This window comes from Bacillus rossius, chromosome 17 (assembly GCF_032445375.1).
Source record: "Bacillus rossius redtenbacheri isolate Brsri chromosome 17, Brsri_v3, whole genome shotgun sequence".
NCBI lineage: Eukaryota > Metazoa > Arthropoda > Insecta > Phasmatodea > Bacillidae > Bacillus > Bacillus rossius.
In genome coordinates, this window is record NC_086344.1 from 692,231 (window position 1) to 713,096 (window position 20,866).

The following is a 20,866-nucleotide window of genomic DNA, read 5'->3' on the forward strand; positions in this document are numbered from 1 at the left end:
CTATGAGTAGAGACCCGTGAATTTCGCGGATTCAATGACCTCCAGGATAGACTCCGATATCTTCTACACACTCGGGCAAATGCCAACTGTTCATTGGCTGCTGACTTGTGAGTCGTCTCGACTGGGTGGCCTGTGATTCGACACTTCTATGGGTGAGGGTCTCTTATTGGCCCTCAGTCCTCCAGATTAACAGAGAACCAATGACAGAAGCAGCACTAAGGTATAATTATTTGAATTTTAGCATAAAACGAAATGTATCCGCGAAATTCACGGGTCTCTAGCTATGAGTTGTAGAGCCGTAACATCGCACGAAAAGAGCCGCGGTTTGCCGCCCCCTGCCCCAGACTGAGGTCGTCTCGACGGGTCGGGCAGACTGAGGAACACTCCAGAGCTTTGAATATATATACTGTATAGAAGTCGCCAGCCCAGGTTAAAATTTCTAATACGGTTTTGAGGTAGTTGGTTAATTCACCGCCGCAATCGCCACCATCTCTAGGGCATCGACTTGTGGTGGTCCCTAGCGGACAAGTGTCGAACTCTTCAAACACCCCTTCCCCCTCCCCTAGAACGACGTTGAGCTGCAGTGAATGATGGATGGGGGGTGCGGGTGAATGACAGCGGGCGACAGTGCTGCGCTCTAACGTGTAAATAACAACTAAGACGATACAGGGCGTTACGGCAGCGCACTGCAGCGGTGAAGTTCCCAAGCTGCTCATCATACGCTTCTGAAAAACGTAGAGTAAATCCTATCCACTCGCGACTTCTATACAGTATATATGTTCAAAGGTCCAGAGCGAGGGGTCACGCGGGGGTCTGGAGTCGGGGTCACGTGTAGGCGCGTGGGGCGTGGTTTGCCCCGGGTGCGTCGTGGGGGGGGGGGGGGGCACGCCTCATCCATCACTAGAGACCTGCAAAATTCGCGGTTTCGATGGCCTTCAGGATAGACTGCACATACCCCTGTACACTCGGGCAAATAACGCAAGTTCATTGGCTGCCGACTTGTAAGTCGTCTCAGCTGGTTTGTCTGAGATTCGATCCTTCTTTGGTTGAGGGTTTATAACTGGTTGAGATTCGTCCAGGTGAACAGTAAGCCAATAGCAAAAATTATCCAAGAGGTATATGTGTTTGAATTCTAGCCTATCGCCGAATGAATCCGCGAATTTTGCAGGTCTCTATCCATCACTAGAGACCGGAAATAATCGAGGATTCATTTCGCGATATGCTAAAATGCAAATAATAGTATTTTTATGCAAATTCTGCCATTGGTTCGCTGTTAACCTGGAGGACTGTGGGCCAATTATAGACCCTCAGTCGAAGCAGTGTCGAATCACGAGTCTCCCAGTTGAGACACCTCACAAGTAGAGACCGGAAAAATTCGCGGATTCATTCGGCGATAGGCTAGAATTCAAATAGATATAACTCTTAGATGATTTTGCTATCGGCTTACTGTTCATCTGGACGCATCTCAACTAATTATAAACCCTCAACCAAAGAAGGATGGAATCACAGACGAACCAGCCGAGACGACTGACAAGTCGTCAGCCAATGAACTTGCGTTATTTTCCCGAGTGTACAGGGGAATGTGCTGTGTATCCTGAATGCCATCGAAACAGCGAATTTTTGCGGTCTCTACTCACAAGTCAGCAAGCGTGGTTTTCCCGAGTGTGCACAGGATCGTGGAGTCTATCCTGGAGGTCATTGAACACGCGCATTTTTCCAGTCCCTACTCATCACCACTCGCGGCCACGCCCCCTGAAGGCGCGAGGTCGACTCCATTCGACCGCCGCCCTGAGTCGAAGCGGGGTGTGTCTGACACGGGTACTTTTGACGTGTCAAAAAGGTCAAGTTAAGGGGGTGCCTTCCATTTCAGGTCATGATTTTATATTTATATTAATCACTGATCAACTTTTAGACTTTTCCAATTGTATAACGTTCACGAAATGAAAAAAATATATATACAGCGCATACTTTATGCATAATTAGCTGCCAAAGTTACATTTTTAACGTTTTTGGGTCGTACAAATAAGGAGAATTTAATTTATTGCAGAATTGAAACTCTTTATTTTTAACTACAATGCCACTGGCTACTTCATGATATGGTTTGCATTTCTATCAACAAAAAAAATTCATTTCATGTTTCTTGGCGGTCATGATCCTAACAAAATTTAGAGTTTTGAAATGCCAGGTTAAATTAATTAATATTTTCTGAAAGAAATTCAAAACATTTCTTGAAGTAGCCAGTGGCATTGCAGTTAATGCTAAAAAGTTTCAGTTCTGCAATAAATTAAATTATCCTTATTTGTACAACCCAAATACGTTAAAAATGTAACTTTGGCAGCTAATTATGCAAACAGTACGCGCTGTATATATATTTTTTCATTTCATGAAAGTTAAACAAATGAAAAAGTGTACATGTTTTTTCTGTAATTACTGTAAATATAAAATCTTGACCTGAAATGGGAGGCACCCCCTTAAAATAGAGAGAAGAAAAAACTGTTCTGCTTTTGTTCCCCTCATTCCACTGCTTGAACACACAAATATAAAACGTATTTCTTCTCTAACCAGCTACACTGTGTTTTTTTTTTTTTTTTTTTTAAGCAATACTTCTTTAGGCACGTTATGAAAAAAACAAATCGATGAGAGTGAATTTTTACGATGCACGCGTACCATTCAACGACATTTTCACAGGAAGATGACTAACCCAAGTGTGTGAACATAACCCATACGCCATACAGAGTCACTTCCATGCAAATTAAGGAAAACATCAAATGTACTGGTATGCCAAATTAAACTTTATTATAGTGAAACTACCCTGGAATATATTTGGTACACTAAAACATTGATAGTAAAGTGTGATTTATAGTTAAAAAAAAAAAAAAAACATGGAAATAATTTTTATACGACAAACCATTGCTGCAAATAGTGGCGAAATAGGGGTTAAAATAAAAAATAATAATTTTAAAACTACCCTAGTACTACAACAACAAATACGTTTTCATTGCTTGTAAAACTTAATAATATCATCATCTAAAACTTTTGCCTGAACAATTTTTGACAATACAAACCATTATTGCAAGGGGTTGTAATAATAAAATAAATAAAAATTCCCTAACTATCAATTCCATTGTTATTTTTGTTTAACTTTCTGAATATTTTCTAAAACGTATGTTTGGATAAATTTTGATGTAACTAACGATTACTGCAAGGGGTGGAAATAATAAGGGTTAAAAAAATATTATTTTTTTTAATAGTTTTACTATAAAATCAGTTAAAATATATATCGTATATCTCGAAAACATTATTTAAAACTTTGGCTGAAACAATTTTTGTTAAAACGAACTATAATTGACGTAATAAACAGAGGTTTAAAAAAAAAATTAAAATTTCGAAGTATAATTAATTTATTTGAATTTATTTTTTACCGTATTTAAATCGTCATTAACCTTGGTCCAAAGAAAATTTGTATATGACACGTATTAGTCCAAGCGATGAAATATAGTGTTTGAAGGTCAATAATAATCGCATAACTATATTTGTAGGCATAACATGAAAATTAGTTAAGCTATTCAATGCTGGATGCATTGATTTGAAAACCTTCAAAATATGTTTGCTGCATGAAATAAGAGGAAATTTTAATCTACCTTTTTTTTTTTTTTGGAATATTGGAGAACATGCAGGATGTTATGTACATTAAGTTCTTAACATTTTCCATACGTTTATATATTTTTCCAAAATATTTCCAGAAAAAAATAAGTACTTAGAAATCTACCTGTGTCTGTAGGCTGGCAGAAATAGATATTTATTTTCGCACACTTGTTTATGCTTCGAATGGTTTTTAAGTACTTTTAAAAAATTTCGATTTCTTTAGAGCATAAATCTTGATTATGTTTTCGATTTTATTGACGTGACAACGTCTAATAAATCGATGAACGCCGGCTGCAGCCACGAAAAAGTGTCCCGTTACGCACATTGTCCCGTTACGTGGTTTGTTTCCCATTACGTTCATTGTAATCTTGCGCCGCATCTATCTCTCTTCCACTCAATTGGAACAACCATCGATTTGACTTGTTTGAGGCACATTAAACTTGAAATACTCCCATTCGTTTCCTACTTTTCCTATCATCATCCTATCCTTAACAGAATAACACAGATTGGAAGAAGTTAAATAGCAAACATGTACAAAAGTTATAGTTAAAATAATCTCTTTGTTAAATTAATAAACATATTTGAATTAATGAGTGAAAATAAAAGTAATTTTTTTCAATTAAATTGTAGATTTCATTTCACTCCTTCTTTGTATCCATAAAAATAGTGATAATTCAATAAAAATTATTCAATTTTAATCATAAAAGTATGCAATAATTTCATCCATGTTTGTTATGACGTTGTCACGTTAAACTATCGTCCGTAAACCGACTTTACAGACAACCTTTTTTTTTTCTTTTTTTTATGGGTAGAATCCGCGTGCGAAAATTCCCAGTCGAATACAGTCTCATCATGTATATATGCATGCGTGCGTTCGTGGGTAGGCATTACACCTGTACACTTTAGAGCGCTCTGTCGACTGCCCACGCTGTTGATGTGACAAGTGTCCAAGCAGTAATCAGCCCCGAGGGGAATTCCCATTCCAAAATTCCAATTACGCTTTAACTGTCTCCCGCCTCTCTTTCTTCCCCCTTCAGACGAGGTTTCTTCGCTCACCGCCTCGCGTCCAGTTGACGTCCGGGTAATGAATAGAGAGGTTTAATGGATTTCCATGCTGGCCCTTGCTCCCGGGTTCATCTAGACCCTGTCCGCCGTAGGGAGCGGCCGGCTGCCTAGAACCAGTCCGCCATCACACACCGTGTGCGAACAACAAGTTATGCTGCACAAGTTCCGCGGCGTTCGGCAAAGCAATCTTCCCTGCATTTTTTTTGACCTGATAACGTCTTATAAATAGAGACCGGAAAAATTCGCGGATTCATTTACTGATAGTCTGAAATTCAAACATGTGTACAATTCTGCTGGTTCTGCTATTGGCTCGCAGTTTAACTGGGGCTCTCTGGGCCAATGAGAGACTATCGACCAAAGAATCGTCGAATCACCAGCTACCCAGTGGAGAAGCCTCACAATTTAGTAACCAATGAACACGCGTGTTTACTTGACAAATGCAGAGGATAATGGAGGCTATCCTTGAGGTCATTGAATCCGAGAATTTTTCCGGTCCTTACTTATAAATCGTTGAACGCCGGCTGCACGCACGAAAAAAACATGACTCGTTGTCACGTTCCGCCTGAGCCGAGCGTGCAAGAACCGGCCAACCACCGTGCTAGAAAATCTTCTATAATATCAAACAGGTTAAGGCGGGCTTTTTAACTAATTGTTGGTGATTATATTTAAACAAATAAATAATTTAAATTAAATTTGCAAAGACTGTAAATAATATTTGAAAATTAAAAATTATGCAATTATACATGTTTTCTTATGACGTTATTACGTAAAATTATCGTCCGTAAACCGACTTTACAGACAATCCCCCCCTTTTTTTAGCGAAAATATCACTAGACCGGCTGTGTGTTAAAACTTTGTGGCATTGTCTGTTTTTCGTGAGTGGCTAGGTTTATTCCAGGTAAACATGTCTACTGTCAGCACACCAATCACGGCCATACAGTGCTCATGCACAAACACGTCCCGAATAGACAGGTCAAATAGAGCAATGGCTTCTGTTGAAGACGGCCACAAATCACAAAGAAACAATCGCTAACACAGGAATAGTTTATTGCAGTCTAGTGTGGGAATAGTTATTTTCTTTCGCGAAAAATAATTTTTTCTTAACATGGATTTTTAACATTTAAATTTTATTTTGAAAAAAAAAACAGTATTAAATTCATGCTTTACATTTTTAGAACATAAGACTGTCAAATTTATCTTTCGTCGGCTATTGTAAAATGTCGATAACTTAAAGAAGCAGAGCCAAGCAATTTGCTGTCAACTATTAGACAAAATTGAACTCGTAAAATATTTTGCATGCCTTAAAACAGCCATAAGTAGAGACCTGAAAAATTCGCGGGTTCATTTCGTGTTATGCTAAAATTCAAATAAGTATACCTAGGGGCCTGTTCTTTTCGCGATCGCGATTTAACGACGATAAACGCGAAATCACCGTTAAATACAGTTTTTACGCGAAATCGCCATAACACAGCGTTTTTACACGAAATTTTGTATTAAAACGCGAAATCGCAGTGTTTATACGCGAAATTTAAATACTGGTTAAAAGACTTGTCTCGTCAATGGTAAACAAACACCGCAACATGGCCGCCAAACATTAATCATAAATGCACTAAAGCAAACAAAAGCTTACACACGCTCACGTTATAATGTTAAACCCAAGAATATACTGTAAAAATACGCAAAACTACGGCGTTTATTTTCCTTTCCGGCATAATGTTTGGATAGATAAGACAAACAGGCGAAGTTTTAAAGCGTACGCACACCGCTCGGGGCACTGACGTCAGCTTGGAACAGCGCCACCGGATAAATACAAAAGCAAGTAGATGATTGGGCGAACGGTGTTTGGAACAGCCTTACGTGAGTGGCCATATCACGTCAGCAGGGGGCGCTGGCATATAGTTGGAACAGCGTCGTAGTATCAAGCAGATTAAATCGCGCCAAAAAGCGGAAAAATGTAAACAAACATTAATTTTCGAATGGTGTGACGATGATGATTAGTTGGCCAACAGTTTTTATAGATTTTGTTGGGTCGTTACAACAACGCGGAAATACCATAACGCCGAATGTCAAAATTGACCACAAAGCCAAATAACAACTGAATGAATTTGTGTGTGTTTCTTAATGTACGTTAACGCCGAAATACCACAATCAAACCTAACCTTACCTTACTTACCTTACCTAACCTAGCCTAGCCTAGTCTAGTCTAACCTAACCCAACCTTTGTGGCAGTCCTGTAATGACATTTTTCGGCGTTGTGGTACACAGCAGTTTTCTAGCTGTCGTCGTGATCAATTTGGCATTTCGGCGTTGTGGTGCGTCCTCGATTTTGTTAAAGGAATTAATAGTTTTCCAGATTAGTTTATGGGAACGAACTAATAATCAGTGTCTAAATCAAAAGTATTGTCATATAAATATATGTAACCTATTTGTTTAGGGTATTCAGTAATGAGTAGGTTCAAGTAAAATTATTTAACTTAAATAATTTTAGATATATTTACGGTAACAAACTTTGTTTTCTTTTTTAAAGTTTTTAGCACCGCTTTTGTTTTTTTAAGTGAATTTTAGCACCGCTTTTGTGTTTTAAAGTGAATTTTAACACCGCTTTTGGTAATTTTTAATGACGAAATCTGAAAATTTTATTTACCACTTTCAGGGGGCCCTAAGTATACCTTAGTGCTGCTTCTGTCATTGGTCACTGGAGGACTGAGGGGCAATTAGAGACCCTCACTCATAGAACTGCCGAATCACAGGCCACCCAGTCGAGACGACTCACAAGTCAGCAGCCAATGAACAGTTGGCATTTGCCCGAGTGTGTAGAGTATATTGGAGTCAATCCTGGAGGTCATTGATCCCGCGAATTTTTCCGGTCTCTAGCCATAATAAATACCCATTTTACTTCATAGCTTCTCCCGAACATAGAAACTGTTTCTTCGTCTGGTAATTACAGATACCAGATTACAAAAAAAAATAACAATTTTTCAACCTAAAAAAAATATATTTTTCTCTGAAACCTTTAAAAAGTAAATAAAATTTAGAAACGTATGGTTAGGGGCAGGCATTTTTCGCGATTAAAGCTGAACGCCTATTAGACTGCAACAAGGTATAAGCGCACCGGCGGTTTCTTCCTTGTGATTGGCGGCCGTCTGCGAGAGAAGTAGTTGCCTTGTTTGGCTGAGCCACTCAGGACGCATTTGCTTCCGCAGCGAATTACTGTGATTGTTGTTTTAACAATCGCCATGCACCTGAAAGAAACTCACCCAATCACGAAACACAGACGATGCTACAGTGTCTTAACTTTCAGCTAGTCTCGAAATCTTTCCGCGAAATATGCATGGCCCTACTTATGGCTTAACTTGTTTCAAGTTTTAGAAGACATTTGGTTTTCTTGCCCCTCGGTGGTCACATTGCCTGGTACACTTTTGGTCCTTCAGGCACATGTTGATTTTACAACACCAATCACAGTAATTCAATGCTGAAGCAAACGCGTCCCGAGTGGCTTGCTCAAATAAGGCAACGACTTCTCTCGCAAAAGGCGGCCAATTCACAAGGAAGAAACCACTGGTGCAGGTATACCTTGTTGCAGTCTAATAGGCGTTCAGGGGTTTTTTTCTCGCGAAAAATGCCTGTCCATAGTGATAAACTAACAGAATAAGTGGTTACCATAGTACGCGTAACTCACCAAAAGATGTGACCTTGCTTATCAACAAATTAGTAGAGACCTGCAAAATTCGCGGATTCATTCGGTGATAGGCTAAAATTCAAACACATATACCTCTTAGATAATTTTGCTATTGGCTTACTGTTCATCTGGACGAATCTCAACCAGTTATAAACCCTCAACCAAAGAAGGATCGAATCACAGACAAACCAGCTGAGACGACTTACAAGTCGGCGCCAATGAACTTGCGTTATTTGCCTGAGTGTACAGGGGTATGTGCAGTCTATCCTGAAGGCCTTCTAAACCGCGAATATTGCAGGTCTCTACAAATTAGCTATCCAAAATAAATTTAAAAAGAAAGTTGATTTTGTATACGCGTGTTGTGTCTAGCTTGTGGTGACTTGAATACACGAAATTATCGTGTATCTGCTGATTTTTCATTGGAAAAAAAAAAAAGGAATGAGAACATACAATAGTTTGCAGCCTTGGTGTTTACTAATTAAAATGCAAATTTTTCTTGCAGGTCCCTTCCTGACTGGGCTTCATGAGAGAAAATTTTGTTTGATCGTTTTGCTGCAAAGATCACTTCGATTTGAGTGATATTCATTTCTCACGATGTCGACGGAAGAAATCATTTGTCTAAAGATAAGTTTTTTCGTCACTACATTCAAAAAGAGTCATTCACAAGTGAAGCTGAGGGTTGCTTATCAAGTAACACAATGCACAATGTATTTTTTTTGTAAATGGAATAGACATAATCATGTAATATTACAGCTATTTCTAAATGTATACATTGAGATGAATACAACTGTATGACTAAAACATGTTCTTACCCTAGGCATTTGTGCTTGTGTGGTTCTAGTACATTCAATAGTTAAATATATTTGTAAACCGTTCCCTGAATAGCATTCCAGTTTTTAATGCGCACATAATAAGCATGACAAAGCAAAATAGATTTCAATAATTGAATATTCGATTATATTTCCATGGTTAAAAAATATGCTGGAATGAAACAACACCAATAAATAGATTATCCTCTAATTTTCATAAGAAATTCTCAGTTTTATATCGAGAACCCTTTTTTTTATATACGCAAAAATAACCCTAGCCATGTGTCGTACAAAGTTACAATATCTTTCTTGTGATATTACTATTTTTTGGCAACTGGTTTCCAAAGAATCTTTTTTAATATTACAGAAACTCTTTTTCTACGTATTGCATTACAATTTTCTCCCAAAATTAAGCTTAGTTTTATCCGTTATTAGAGTTATTTGAATAATGCGTATATCAAAATCAGTAACAGTAGAGCTAATTATTAGTTAAATAACTTATTTTTATAAGAAACTTTTTCTATGATCGGAAACTCATTTTTATTCAATATAACCCTTAAACCATTTGTAAAAAAAATTAAATATATTTTTAAATTTTATTTCCTTGCATGTAGGTTCAGTTGGGGTAATTGTGAACAAATTGTAATAGTTTCAAATGCTGACAGCTTTTAAGAGCACATGAACCATGCATACTTTAATTACAATTAGCTAAAATGCTTGTTCACAACTACCAAGGAGACTATGGGGTGACTATGAGCATCTAATTACTTTGTATGGGTGATGGAAAATAAAAATCATAAAGTTCACTTAAAACATTTGGCAGGGATGAGTTGCATACTTCATTCAAGCGGGAAATTATGTTGTTCACTCCACCCCCCCCCCGGGCAAATTATGAACTTCAGAATGCTCAAATGATTCCATATTTGAACCTAGTTTTATACTACAACGGCCATAAAAATTATTTAATGCTTATTTCATTATTAATTTTTATTTATTTCAAGACGCAATTTACTGAAAATGTCTGGAATAAAACAAAATGTTTCTAATTTGTTTACTTCTCATTCACGTTCAAACTGCCATTAAACTTTTCCTCAAATTTTCTTCCTGCATTTCCATATGTTGGAGACCACAGAATAGCTTTCGGCTGGCTTTTCGTGATGGTGAATTTGTCGTTCTCCACTAAAATAAGTTTAATTTGGTTTCTGTCAACGCTCTTCATCGCAGTAGCTGCAAGTAAGCTCATCATTAGAGCCACGGAAGATTCGCACATTCATTTAGTCACAAGCTAGAATGCAAACCTCCACACTGTCGCACTGTGTTCATGATTGGACCGCAGTTATCTGGACACGCCCCTCTACGATCGTGAGCCAACGATGTCCAGCTAGGAGAGAAGTAAGCGAATCAGGTAGTGCCAAATAACAAGGATAAAAATTTTCTCGCTAAGAAATCAACCAATGGGAAAGTAAACATGGGTCAAGCACAACTATAACTTTGAATTCTATCCTGAGGCCAGAGGAACCCGCGAAATTTCCGGTACTCTACTCATCATCCAAGAGACCATCTACCTGAAAACCATAAGCAATGTGTGTTTTGTATCTTGTTCCTACCACGAGGTAAACCTGAAAATAAAAAAAAATTGATTTAGAAATGCCATTAAGTAAGTTGTTTCCTAAAACTCTCCAGCATCCATTTCATGAATGAAATCCTCTAGATCACCGTTTTCAACGTTTCCTTCATTTTCACTTCCTTCGTGTTGCCTCGCCTTCTTTTTTGGGATTTTCCACTTCTTTATCTTTCTTCTTATTTCCTCTCTGTCGTTTTAAGGGAGGGGGGCTTTTTCTTTTCTGAGGCGTTGCAAAACATCATAATTAGTGAGGACCTCTACATAGGTGTGTGGTTTCAAACGAGTTGTGGCTAACTTTTTCACACGGCTTGATGAAGTAACTGTGTTTGTTGTGATGCTTCTTCGGGAGAAAACATCCACTGTTCAGGTCAGCACTTTGAGCCCTAGCAATGAGAATCTTGGCCAGAGTATCTTACACCTCTCTTTTGGAATGTCCGTGGAGCGACCTGCCCCCATTTTATCAACATGAGTTTTACCGCCGATTCTGTTACGCATCATACCTAAAGGATCCCGTAATGCTCTGATGCTTCCTTGTATGTTTTATTCCTGTCAAGATGTGTTACAGCCCTTGTGTCGTTAAATAAACAGTATGTAAATTTAATGACGTTACAACGTCTAATAAATCGATGAACGCCGGCTGCACGCACGAAAAAGTGTCCCTTAACGCACATTGTCCCGTTACGCTGTGTCCCGTTACGCTCACCGTACGCTTGCGCCGCATCTATCTCTCTTCCACTCGATTGGAACAACCATCGATTTGACTTTTTCGAGGCACATTAAACTTGAAACACTCCCATTCGTTTCCTACTTTTCCTATCATCGTCCTATCCTTAACAGAATAACACAGATTGGAAGAAGTTAAATAGCAAACATGTATAAAAGTTATAGTTAAAATAATCTCTTCGTCAAAGTAATAAACATATTTGAATTAATGAGTGCAAATAAAAGTAAATTTATCAATTAAATTGTAGATTTAATTTCACTCCTTTGTATCCATACAAAATAGTGATAATTCAATTAAAATGATTCAATTATATTCATAAAAGTATACAATCATTTCTTCAATGTTTTTTATGACGTCACGTTAAACTATCATCCGTAAATCGACTTTACAGACAACCAATTTTTTTTATCAAACTTCTGGAAGCTGCCTTATATGGGACACACAGTAGGTAACAACTGTATAATCAGAGGACACAAGGGAGAAGCATTTAAAATTTAATTAGTTCTCACAAAAGGAACTAGGAAAGTGGATCGTAATCGATGCGAAAAAACAAAATCTGGTTTGCTTATCTTCTACATGTTTTATTGTTAATTAAGATTATGTTGGAGAATTAAGGTGAAAAATAAATTTGTGCCAAATACTTCAAATTTAAGGCACAGATGGCTGCTCACTGCTTTCGCTAAGCCTTCAGTGATGTAGGCAGGAGGAAACTTCTTCTTATATGAGTCATGGGCATCAATCACGTGATTTCACTCTTTAAACATATGTAATATTAGGTTATGTTTATTGGCATATGCTGTGATCATTATTCTATGTAATGTAATGCTAGGTTATAGTTACAATGCTAACATGTTTAATAGAGATTAATGATCTTGAACGTTAGTTCAAATCTCTGTAAATGAATAGGTACTACACACAATTTCAATTGTGCAAGCAGTAATGTCTAAAGATATGGCCTACTATGCAACAAAATACATGAACAAACACTGGTCATAATAATTATACTGTATGACGAAAAGTGTGGGGGGATTATGAACATGTTTCTACAGGTGTTTTAAATTTTGCTGTAGCAAAAAAAATATTGATAATATGTTAAGAGTTATTATATGCTGTCTAATACTGATTAATAGGGACAGGAAAAATTCGCGGGTTCAATGACCTCTAGGATGAACTTTATAGTTCTACGTACACTCGGTCAAATGTCACCCTCTCATTGGCTGCTGTCTTGTAAAGGTGTCCCAGCGTAGCGGCCTGTGCTTCGGTTGAGTGTTTCTCTTTGACCCAGAGTCGTCCAGGTGAGTTGTGAGCCAATAACAGAGGCAGCACTGAGGTGTAACTATATGAATTTTAAGCTGTCGTGAAATGAATCCGCGAAGTTTTCCGATCTCTACTGATTAATAACAAAGACTTAACCTTATTTTAATATTATGGGAACAAAGGATATTCACGTACACTACAAAACTGTTTGTCACTTTGAACTGTTAAGGTATTTGAAACACACAAGTCGTGGAAGCTAACCTCAAAGCTGAAATGAATGGGACTGCTCTCTTTCAGTAAACAAGAATGTAAACATTTGATTTCAAGTTCTTTTTAAGTACCAGGCATGGTCACGGGAGCGCTAGTGGTGCCAGTTCACAATAATTACCACGTGTTCATAACCAAATACACTAGAGACTAATACCTAGGAATCGGGAAATTTCGCGGATCAATGACCTCTAGGATAGCCTCCATTATCCTCTGCATTTCTCAAGTAAACACGCGTGTTAATTGGGTACTAAATTGTGAGGCTTCTCCACTGGGTAGCTTGTGATTCGACGCTTCTTTGGTCAATAGTCTCTCATTGGCCCAGAGAGCTCCAGTTAAACTGCGAGCAAATAGCAGAACCAGCATAATTGTACACATGTTTGAATTTGAGCCTATCACGAAATGAATCCGCGAATTTTTCCAGTCTCTACTAATACCGGACAGCTCTATAATAACAACACAGGCGAGAGTGTGAAAAATAACCTAGCGGCAAGAGGTGTAACTACAAACATATTTTATATATAGTGTAAAATTATATTTAATATTATCTGGTGTCAAACATTATTAATTTAATTTTTAAAAAATTAATAACTGGAGGTTTATAGCTTATGGGTATCTCTCATAAATCTGCTCTATGATTAGAAAAAGGTTTCTTCAAGAGGATAGAAAGTTATTTTTGTTGCCATAATGTTGGTACCATTGTTCATACTGAGCATACCGTTTGCCATCTATCGGACTGACGTGACAACAACGTAAGGTTTTCACACAAATTTCTTGGAGCTGTCCGGTATTAGTCTCTAGTGTATTTGTTCATAACTACCCCAACTAGTACTACTCGATTCAGAAGCTTCTCAATTTCACCAACTAACATTCCAGAAGCTACGATTAAAAAAAAATACTAACTGTCGTACGCTTATCGAGCTTTAGTGAAACATCCGAGACTGGGCGCTGATTATCATACGTCTGCCGTTTGGATTTATTGCTGCTTTAACAACTCCCCTGACATTAAATTCTTCTCTATAAGCAAGCTGTCATCGATAAAGAAGTTATTATCCACGGTTGTACGCAGGGTCGTTTAAAGCGATTAACAAGCCATTCCGTCTTATTTTTTTTGCCATAGACAATATCAGCTACTCTTTTTTCATTCGTTTCTTTTATTCTTAATTACATGCTTATTTTCTGAAGTGCGTGAAATTTATGCGGCTGCAATGACATCGCTATTCATGAGATACATAAAAACGGAAAAATTATAAACAGAAATATATTACTAAATATACGTATTGTGTGGTGCAATAAATGTCAGTGAATGTAAATGATAAAGTGTTAAGAGCGTTTAAAAAAAATTAAATGTCAATCCGTGAGCCAATATGTTTAAATTTTCAAAATATGCCAACTCACGAAATCCTAAAATTTAACATTTTCGATTTGTACGTTCATTTCGTGTCTCTAATTTTTTATTTCTGAGGAAATCTATTAAATAATAATTTCCAATAAATTGTTTCCAATTTATTTTTTGCCAGATACACGCTACACGTTATACGCTATTTGTGAAAGGAGCCAGTAAAAGCTTTATAGTAAAACAAAATGGATTTCATTACGTTATGGTTGCGCAAAAACGTTAATTTCATGAGTTTATGCAGTTTAACATTAGGTTATTAGTCTAACTAACTTCTATATCCTCACTACAGACAATTCTTTGAAAAAATTTAGAATAAGGATGAAACCCAAAATTTTACATGAAGAAGCGAGAAAGGGATAACGCGGAGACTTAGATGTAAGTTATAAATGTGTGCATAGTTGATTTTGGTGTCACAAATGTTAGTTTTTACATTGTAGCATCGTGTTACGACCAGTGTTTTCGAAACCTTTAAACCAAGTAGAATATTATAATTTAAATTTTATTAGATTTATTGGTGTAATTTTTTTGAGAATTTAATACAATTATATACCTAGTTATTTATATGCAAACAAATCTGGCAACCAATTTGTCAGTATATGGTTGACACAAATTATTTTTATGCCATTACACTATTCCCCGCAAATATTTTTTTTGGTGATGTGTTAATTTTCCAGATGCTGTTTTTAATCCACAGCGATAGCCATCAGTATAGATAAACCCTGGAGTGACTAGCACGCACTGTGCCTGGTGACTAGTCTAATCTAGACTTTCGAAGTATGGAGCCCTAAACCAAAAATAACATTTTTGCGCAAAATATGTATTTCTCTCGGTACGGCTGAAAATCTTACCCGCGAAAATTCTCTCGTTGTACAAAACTTCTAACCGCTTTATATATATATATATATATATATAGTATTTAATTGTACTGTTTTATTGCAGTAAAACGTTTCTGACGCGAAAACGACAGAGAATAGGTACTTCGCCAAAGATATATAAATAGCGCACTGTGCTATATAAGTTGCTGGTTTTTTTTTTTTTTTCGTTCTCCTCTTTGTGCGATGGTTCGTCCCCGGTCAAAAAAGAATTAGATTCTTCAGATACAGATGAACGAAAGAATAAGACAGAGAGTGTGCGCATCCACTTATTTAAGAAAATAGATATAAGTATGTATACCTTGAATTTTATATTTGCTACCAGCGCACTCGCGTTCCTCTTCGTTCAACCAGCAGCGTAGAGAGCGCTGTTGAGACAGTTCCTGCCTTTCCCGCACAGATAGCGCTGCCTGTTATGAATTTTGCTCAGAGATTTGTTGTGTTCCAAGCATTAGAATTGTTTGAAAAAACTGTAACACTCAGCACAATTTTTCTTTATGGTGGGATTGTTTAAACAGTGAGTAATAACTTTTGTTAAATAACCTTTACTGTTTTATCAATAATTATTAATATCCCAAGCAGTTATTTTGAAGTGAGTAATAAGTTTGTTTATTCATATTTATTTTAATTTTATTCATATTTAAAATCAGTAGAAAAAGGTTAGGATTATTAAATACTTGAAAAAGAAATGAAAGCCCGAAAAATTCCGCGCTGTGTTATTTTTATAAAATTCTCTTTACCACCCCCCCCCCCCTTTCCACCCAAACCGTTTTACCCATTACGATATACTATTATGAGTGGATGTTTGAAATGAAAAAGAAGTTTCACTTCTAACACGTGTACTCAGACGCGAACATATTTTTTAATCACGAGTGGGATCACGTATTATTCGTAAAAATAAAATCTGATCGCTCATTAGACTAATTGACCTAATTTTTTTGTTTTCTTGAAGGTGATTGGCGGACGGTCTACAAGAGATGTCATCGCCCGGTTTGGCCGAGCCATGCAGGACGCGTTTACCTGCGCACTTGGATGACCATGTTTAATTTTCTTGGCGGTGGACATATCCACCTGAAAACAAACTTACGAACAACGCTACATATATTTAAATATAACAGCTGGTCAAAATAAGGCTTCTCGCAAAAAAACAAAAAAACAAATGACATGGCCCTACTGACGAGCCACATAAAGACTTATTGACATTTTGACAGCACAAATTACTTAAGACTATTTTTATATTATGAAAACCGAAAAACGTGCATGCATATGACTGCTCCACAGAGTTCAGCACACTCTTAGAAATTACTAGGGACGGAAAAAATTCGCGGATTCAATGACCTTTAGGATAGCCTCCATTATCCTCTGCATTTCTCAAGTAAACACGCGTGTTCATTGGTTACTAAATTGTGAGGCGTCTCCACTTGGTAGCTTGTGATTCGACGCTTCTTTGGTCGATAGTCTCTTCATTGACCCAGAGAGCTCCAGTTAAACCGCGAGCCAATAGCAGAACCAGCAGAATTGTACAAATGTTTGAATTTCAGCCTATCAGTAAATGAATCCGCGAATTTTTTCCGGTCTCCAGAAATTACATGTTTTCGGACGTTGTGGCCTTGTGGCCGAAAAGTGTTAAAAAAGAAATGGTGTGGCACTGATGGAGGGGGGAGGGGAGGAAGGGGGTGTCAGGGGCGTGGCTGGGTTGGGACCGGCAAGCAGTGGGAGAGAGAGAGAGAGAGAGAGAGAGAGAGAGAGAGAGAGAGAGAGAGAGAGAGAGAGAGACGGAGTGAGTTGAAACGTGAACTGGATCCGCGCCCGTTGAACCGTGAAGGTTATCAAAACACGTCCGGCCGAGACTCAGAAGAGAGTCCTACGACCGCTGAGATCTCGTCTGCGGGGCCAATTTTCGTTTTTGCTGCTCGCGAGAGAGAAAAAAAAAAATTAAAAAAGAAAGGTGTTTGGGAAGGGAGGAAGCAGAGCAAGGTTAAAAAAAAATAATAACTTTACACTCCTACCGTTTCGGTTCTGAACCACTTTTCATCTTTTCTCTCTCTCTCTCTCTGTGTCCCTCTCTTTCTTTCTTTAGTTTTGTATTTTTTTTTGGGTTCACCCCCGTACATGCTGCGGAGATTCTGAATCGCTGAAGCGAAGTTGTGGTTGGACCAGAAATTTATTTATTTATTTTTTTACGTAGGTTGACTTTCAAGTAAGTAAGGAGGTAGGCTACCTCTGTGGAAGCTAGCAGGAAAGAAGTGTCAGGATGATAGTAAATTCTAGTCAACCGTGAACTACATTCCTGTGCCCTTAAAATATAAACCCTCTTGAATAAGTTCACCATAAAATTCTAATGCCACTAAAAAAAAATTAGTAGAGACATAATTGACGATATATATTTTATTTGTACCTGCTTGAGGAACTTTCTGAAAAAATTTTTTTCCTCTAAAGTCCTTTGATAATAAGTTTCAATTATCTTTCAATATTACTTCCCTGAATTTATCAAATAATTGTATTACTATAAAAAATTTCCACTAAAAGTTTCGAGATGGGCGTTGTAGATTAAATTATTGCAGAGCATCAATAAACAAACGCCGAAGCAGGTGTGCTTGATTTTGAATTAACAACTTTAGGTGATGCGTATTTTTTTTTGATGTATGATATAAATATTATTTGTCTCTATAGCACAAGTTAAAATTTTTAAAAAAGTAGGAAAACTTGTAATTTATCTTCCGTTTTGCAACTGTCTGAAAATTTACAGCAATATTTCTACAGTGAAGTTTTACAAACCACTGTGGTTTCTGTATACGTTTATTCCAGGGAAAAACATTTATTTTAATACGTTGTCAGTTAAAGAGATAATAATTTTATACGCCTTGTATTACGAGTATGCCCTGCAGAATTTTCGCTCTCTAATCGAAGTGAGGAAATAAATTATGAGCCTTTCTAACATTAACGTAATAATAATTGTTTTTTTAAACTATCTCAATGCTTCAATACCTTCAATTGCTGTAACCTGTAACGGTGTGAAGATGGGTTTGGAAGTAGACCTAGAAAACTATGGTCTTGTCCCAAGTTACATAAAAAAACATCAAACAATTTACTCGTTCGCAATTACATACACCGTTATTCCAAGTAAAGTTTTATCGCAGCGTCGTCATTTGTTTGCATCTTATCATTTAAGATAAAATGCTATGTTTTATATTCCCCTTCTGTCACCAGCCATAAGCAAAGGTAACGTTAAATCTAATAACAATTAAAGAATAGTCGGAAATCAAACGAAAATCTTTGGCTGCAGGCTCATTTCGAAAAAAAAAAATTAAATTAAATTCCTTGCGAAATATTCTCTCGAGTGCTCCTCGATGCCAATATACTACTTTTATTTTAAAGCTTAACAAATTATTTACTGCACCTGGTGAAAAAAAAAATAATTAAAATTAATTTTGAAGCGTACAAATCATGTTTAGTTAAACAATTTTATTTGAACGAATGGAGTAATATTCATCGCCTTCCAAAAATAATTTTATTCATTTTTTTTTTTTGATTCGGCACATATTTAAAGTTCGCGTCGCAGAAGTAAAAAGAGATTTTTAAAGTTGCATAAACATAAAATCCATTTTTTATCGCGAGTACAAGATTACTGGGTCGAGGTTTAAGTCCCACAGTTATACTTAGAACAAAGAAGACAACACGGCAGTCAATTAAAAATATTTTTTGTTCTTTTACATATAAAAATTTTATAAAATATTTTACATATTTTTTTATTGTATAAATAGTATTAATATTGTTTTACATCGTAAATATTCTTACACATTTTTGTAGGCTTTACATATTGTCGTTGAAAATCCATGTTAATTATAATTAGGAAAACTACAATACTTGCTAGTTCAGATGAAGCATAAGATTGATATAAGATGATTAATTACGTTATGGAATAAATGAAGGAGCTGATGAACAAATTTTTTTTTTCTGTTACTAGTCTTCACAGTACCTAGTATAAGTAATAATCCATCCAATTGACTGAACTAGGTATTTAATTATATTGCAGCAATACGATAAGCAAATAAAACCTTTTCATCTATATAATCTAAAAGCACAATTTGTATAATTCAGTAACATGCATTTTAAAGTATAAAAAATAAAACTTTCCACTGACGAGTTTTTAATCGCGTTCCTTTAGCATATTAATTGTGCACTATAACCACTGCACTACGAAGCCTAAATGAAGATTGAAATTGAAATTATGTATTATAATTGTTGCAATACCAATAAAAACCAGTTTTTTTAAAACTTGAAACTACTCTTTACCATGAATATTTTTGTTTGCCAAATATATTCTAGGGTAGTTTCACTATCATAGTGTTTCATTCGGAACACCAATATACGTTTGGTATGTCATGTAATTTTTATTAAAGTGACTGTATAAAGGTTTATGTTCATAAACGTAATAATTCACTCTCAGCATTTTTCCATAACGCGCTTAAAGAAGAATAACTTAAAAAATATCACATAAAAACTTGTAAAAATTGGCAATCACTAAGTACCGTACTGCTAGAAATTAAATAATATTTACGTTTTTTTCCAAAGTGGAGAGCACCACAGATAACTAACATTGTTCGTAGTTTTACATAACTATGTCTGCCTATAAAATAAACCGTTATCCGACTTCCGAATACTGGTTTCAATTTAATAAGTTTATAAAGTTGACTTTAGAGATGAGAGACTTTTTCCTGAAGTCTTATCCAACTTTGAAAAGGTACAGTTAATGTTTCAAGAAGATGTTTTGAAATCAATCACATTTGTACCAGTTTATTCACGAAACGCCCATCGTCAAATTAAGAAACTTTTATTTAAACTATGATATAGAATATTTTACCTGCACCAAAATTCTAAATTTGAAAAAAAAATAATAGTTCACGAAAGAAAAAAAGTGACAGAGTTTTTGATTACACGCCAGAGATGTGTAACATCTAACCTCGGTTAGCGAGCAAGTTGACTTTTTTTCATGTTGCAAATACACTTATAATACGAAACTTGGAAAATAAATGTAACGTAGAATTCTTAAAAAAAAAAAAAAAAAAAAAAATCCGAGCGTGATAAATACTTACGCGGACGAATCACAAGTATTTTCCTCGCCCGCCGCTAAAAATCCCTACCCGAGCAGCTATACAATGAAACGCCTCCGATAAAAGTGAAAAAAGACTTTTAAAAATTACTAAACCACGGCTTTGGACTTGATTTTCGAAAAAAAAATATATTAAAATACTGCCTATGTTGTTGAAAAATCCACCAAACTGTTGATACAATAAAATTTTCCTTTGGCTTTGTGAACATTGGTTCACGCCATCCGCCACAGATAGCAGCACCGTGGCTTACGTAGGTACATTCCCAAAAATAATTCGCACCAAATGCGCATCAAATAATATCAATGAGGATAATGAACATCACTAGGGACCGGAAAAATTCGCGGGTTCAATGACCTGTAGGATGAACTCCATAGTTCTACGTACACTCTGTCAAATGTCACCCACTCATTG